The 5,603-nt window shown below is 42.9% G+C and overlaps 1 long non-coding RNA gene across 1 annotated transcript; it reads right to left on the reverse strand.

Annotated features, from left to right (window-relative positions):
* Positions 1-479: 479 nt before the first annotated feature.
* On the reverse strand, positions 480-4,579 carry LOC123077520 (uncharacterized). Its single transcript, XR_006436673.1, has 4 exons — positions 4,259-4,579; positions 3,708-3,905; positions 2,136-2,221; positions 480-1,913 (listed from the first exon to the last, which is right to left on the reverse strand). It is a non-coding gene; the product is annotated as an uncharacterized lncRNA (long non-coding RNA).
* Positions 4,580-5,603: the final 1,024 nt, after the last annotated feature.

The following is a 5,603-nucleotide window of genomic DNA, read 5'->3' on the forward strand; positions in this document are numbered from 1 at the left end:
GATGAGCTTTACACCTCAGACGCACCACCTTTATCTTGGGGAGGTCCTATAAGACACATTTTGCGTTGAATTGCCTCCCAATTGCACACTAGTAGAACGCCCGTGCGTAGCTACGGGTTATGCATATAAATCTCTACTCTTAAAAAAAACTGAGTTGGTGATGATGATGTACCTGCCATCTTGCAATATAGACCATCCGATCTATATCTGACGGATAGAAAGCAAACTATAGCAATTTTGTAAAAAGATACCCGTACCTCTCTTCACATTTGCAGATAAGGCCTTCTCTCGTTCATCCCTATCTCCCACAACCTCATTGTTGAGCAATTAAAAAAGGAAGTCTCTGAAACAATCTAGCATGATGGCCGCTGTAGGCGTCGTCCATCCCCATGCCTCCGCTCACTCCGCTCACTCCGACCATCAATCACCACCACGCCCAACTCCTCCTCACCTTATCTCTCCTCTTTCTCGAGATATCATTAGTTTTTACACATGGAATTACTCCCACATGGGTCAATCACAACAATTGTTTTGTAAAAAAATACATCTTGATGTTCCGTGCAATGCACGGGCATCTTACTAGTAAATAAAAAATATTAAGGTTGTCTTGGTCGGCACCCTTGATCCTCTAAACCCGCCACCAACTCAGGCGCTCGCGACTTTCTGCCTAGCCACACTTGAATATGTTAACCCCTGCCTTTCCTCCGTCGGCAATGACCCGATGTTATTGTTGTTCTTTTTCCTCCCGCCACTGCCTTTTTTTGTCCACCCTGCAAAAACGCCCACCTTTCTCTTCCTAACCCCCAGCCACTGCCACCTGCAATTGCAAGTGCTGATACTCATTGCTTCCCAGCCCAAGTCACCGCCACCAACGCTACCCACAATTGAGGAGTGCTGATGCATTCCGCCTTGCCGCCCCGTTGCCCAAGTCACCGCCTACATCATGCGTTGCTACGGGAGACAAAAATCGTCGATGATCGTCACATTGTCCACCTATTCTCAATGAATATGATATCCCAAGTCAATGAGTGGCGGAGCTTCCCACGAATGCTTGGAGGGGCAAAAGACTTTTAGGATCCCGTGCACATCAAGCAACATTGTCAAAAAATAATATCATTATAGGACATTTTTTCCTTTCCTTCTTCTCAACCCACATATCAAGTAACCAATTCTGGTCAAACATAGTAATTTACGAATTTTTATATGATTGCAAGAATGGCACTGACCGAGACATTCTAAGAATGCCATTTTCTGTGAATAATCTCAAGCAGCTACCCCCTCTGTCCCAAAAAGCTTGTCTTAGATTTGTGTAGAAACGGATATATCTAGACACGTTTTAGTGTTAGATTCATCTATATCTAGATAAATCCAAGACAAGATTTTTAGGACGGTGGTAGTATAATTTAGTCTATATGCATAACCTTTTCAGCATGCATAGAGCAATGATACACATTATGCCAGTAAACCTCAACCGGATCATCTTTGTGTGCATGTTGAACTTAGTACTATATATATACAGCTAACTTGAATGATAACAAATATTTGCACACAAATAAGATGGATGTTTTAGTATAACTGAAGCATACCCGGCACGAAAAAGAGAACTGAAGCATACAAATGCACAACAGGAAAAGCATTTTATTAACATTCAGAAGACGTTTTCAGTACTGATTCTTCTAACTTGTAGTTGCCCACAACCCGTCGCAAGTAACTGGGGAGAAAGAAGGCATCCAAATATGGATTGTTAGTAAAAACAAAGAATCACGAGCGTACTTTTGGCTGTTGCAAACCCACATATATGAATATGAGGGAAAGAGAGAGGCAACCTAGCAGCTAGCTCAGCCAGCAATGGTAGCTGTCGCTGCTTCTTGCTCCTCCTGGTCAATGCTAGTCACTGCTCCTGCCTCAAGCAGCTGCGTATGCAGCCAACAACAATTCAGAGATATAAAATGACAGATAACAGAAAACCAGAAAGCAAGACGACGGCACAGTAAAAAATGTTCAGATTGCAATTCGTGTATACCAAGCTATGCTATGCATTTTGGCATAAGTTGTGGAACCACGCACATATTTTCATTTAAATAAAAGTAGTACTCAAGGTCTGAATTTAGTTTCAGAGAACAAAGCATGCATACTGAAGTTCGATGACAGGTCGACCGAGGTTGTCCCTGCAGGGCACCTTGTCGGACAGCGTTGAACTTGTTGCCGGTGATGCTAGGCACTGGGGGGACAGCACGAACAGTAGCATCGGCGGGAACGGCCCGACGAAGCATTGTTAAAAGCATTCATACAGAATATAATCTTCTAGCATGATAACAATAAAAAAATACAAATGCAATAATCCACCAAATGTAGGAAAGCATTGTTACTGAATATATATTCTAATCTTTGATAAATAGAGAGCTGAAACCATTGATCGCATGCAAGAATACAGGAGGAGGAGGTGCACAACTACATGTAGGGCGTGCAGACGCCGTCAAACTGCGCAACCTAAAAATCTTGAGAAAATGTAGTCATGAGCAAAACCAAAAGCAAGCTGCAGCAGCAGAAAGCACTACCATTAGTTCTCAGTCATGTTCAATTAGTTTTGTTGTACCTCTTAGTTCTGAATTGCTGCATTTTACTGTTTTCTAACTTACTGTGATCAATCATAAGTTCATAACTGAGAAATGACCACTTTCCCGTGTTCTGATTTGGCTCTGCGCCATTGTACTGATATAGTGATATCATTACATTTTCACTATCTCCAGCTCCACTGATGTCTACCATGGAATGAAATTGAAAACATATCTGGCAACCCCGGGTACGTATTAGCTTTTGAGCACCAGCTAGGAAGAAAATACAAAGTACCTAGGTCAGTGTTTCTTGTATATCCTTGTCTATAATTTGAAAATATTATGTACTCTGCTACTTGGAAACATGTTACTGTCACAGCCCAGCCTATGATAGCTCGGTAGCTTAGTCATTTTGGTTATGCACTGGGCCTGTCAGTGTGTTAGCCTTTTGTTCCTGGAATATGTGACTGGGAATATAGGCCTTAGTCTGGCCTTTGGGGGCATATGGAGGCGTGGCTTTAAGGAGTTGTACCTCAAGCGAGTAGAGAAGTGAATAGTGAGATGATGAACTCCTCTATATCCCCAACTGCCATCATCATAAGATCGTAACAGTTACTCGAGCAATTCTTTTGAGGTTCTCTAACTATTACTGGAAATGGCGTTTTCCATCTCAAAACACATTCCTTCACTGTATTTAAGTTTTTCCACATTTGCAGCAAGGGAACCTAAGAAGTATATGTATTCCCTATAAATGGTGGATAAACTTATACACCAACATGCTACAACATACCATTGTGTCAACTTCACAAAAGAATTGTTTGATCCTTGAACCTATAAATGGACAGCCTAGGGATAATCTATATTTCTTTTGATAAAACCATACGCAAGGAAACTGAACTTCTATGCGAAAACTGAATGATAGATAGTCTATACTAATTTATAATACCCTCAGAATCAAAAACATGTATAATATACTAATATCTTGTATAGACAAAACACTGCCATTAGTTCCATACTTCTAGTGCGTGTTGTAGACATAGAGAAGACAGTCGTTTACATTGCGGTATTTTAATGGCTGCTAAAAGAACAAACACCTTAAACTACAGAGAGCATAGACAGCAATGAACACCTAGTCACAGAGGCAACACTCACCAGCAAGCAAGCAGGGCACGCCCAACGCAACCGTCTTAACCCCTTAACTCACTTCTTCATCGTGCAGTTGAACTGCTTCCACCCCAGGCATCGTCCCTGAGGAGCTCAAAGCTCAGCTAGAAGAATGTATTCTTTGAGGTCGCACCGGATGCACCAGAACACCGGATATAGTAGGCATAGGCTAGCCCGCAGGCGTGCCTGCACCATCCGATCATGAGGTTATCAGGCTATTAGATCAAAAAGTATTAGTTTGTAAGAGATACACTAATTGATATAAACTCAATATTCATCGATCTGAGTCTCCAACAAGTATGAAAAAGTAACTCTGAATTGCTAAAAAATAAGAACGAAACTCTTAATTGCTTGAGACAAACTGAAAAGGGTAAACTTGTGACTGTTTGCCAATAAAGTTTCCATCTCCTATGAATAGATGGAGAGAGGTAGCAAAGATCATAACTTAGTAGAAGTGGTGGAGAGAGAGGGACGGATCCAGCAGCAAGGTGGGGGAGACCGGATCTGCAGAGAGGCAAGGAGGGGAGAGATCGACGGACCTAAGGCTGTGGCGGTTTCCATGTGTATCCTTGTCCCCGGCGGCAGCGGCGGCTCCCATGTACTCCGCAGGGACGCTGGTGGAGACCATGGGGTGGCGGCGCAGAGGAGGCAGCAACGCATGGAGAGGAAGCTCGATGAGCCTAGGGCCAGCGAGGAGACGGAAACGTCGGGCGCACATGAGGATGATGGCGAGGCCGTTGCTGGCGACGTACGGGTGGGCGGCGGCGGCGGCATGGCCAGGGCGACTGCGTCCTAGGGAGGGAGACGAGAGCGGGTTAGGGATAGGGCTTTACGCGGCGGCGGCGTATGGGATGACTCGGGTTTTCTTTTATGCCTGTGCGTGAAGAAGAATGACGTAGAAAAACCTAACATGAAGGGACGGTGGTAAGGTAGGACGAAAAAAAAAAAGACGAAAATGATGGGACGAAATTTAACCGGCGAAGACTACCAATTGAGACATTAAAAGTAGAGATGCGCTAGGGGTTGAGCGGGCTCATTAAGCAACGTTCATGTGCGTTCGATTCCTATTTTGTGTTATTTTTCCGGTTTGTCCATTTTGTACGTATTGTAGCTACTCGAAGCACTGAAGCGAGACAAACACTGTTGCACATAGTTTATTTTTTTAAACGTGAATATTTTTTAAAAGGCATACAGTTTGAAATCGGTATTTTTGAATATGCTAATATTTTTAAACTCAGAACCTTTATTAAAAAGCATGAATAATTTTAAAATTGTGATTTATTTTGATAAATACCAAACATTTTTCAAACATGAACTTTTTTGAAATTTCAAACATGTTTTGAGAAATATGAACATTTTATATAAAACGTGAACATTTCCTGAACGCAAACATATTTTTGATTTTTTCAAAATGTTGACAAAAGGGAAAACCGGTAAAGTGAAGAAAAAAAACTAGACCGGAACCTGGATGTTTTCGAAAACCGGACAAGAAAACAGGGATCTGTAGACGTATAGTAGCTTAGATGCTTAAATGGGCCGGGCCATCTCACCTGCCCTCTCGTCGGGGCAAAATTTCGTGTTTTGACCCTTTTGTCAAACAAAATCGATCTAACCCCTGTTTCAATTTTTTTGAAATCTGATCCTTTTGCTACCGCCACAGGGCTCGGCGGTAGGGTCAGACAACCTACCGCCAGGGGTTCTGGCGGTGGCATAAACGGCCCACTGGCGTTACCTAACGGTCAGCGCACCACCCTACCGCTACAGGCCTTGGCGGTAGGTTATGATATCCTACCGCCAGGGCGCTTGGCGGTAGGGTCCAGTGGTTTTGGGTTTTTGCAAGTTTTAGTGATTGTTTCTTTTGTAAAGTTTTATCACAGGAAAGAA

Source organism: Triticum aestivum, chromosome 3D, assembly GCF_018294505.1.
Source record: "Triticum aestivum cultivar Chinese Spring chromosome 3D, IWGSC CS RefSeq v2.1, whole genome shotgun sequence".
NCBI classification, from domain to species: domain Eukaryota; kingdom Viridiplantae; phylum Streptophyta; class Magnoliopsida; order Poales; family Poaceae; genus Triticum; species Triticum aestivum.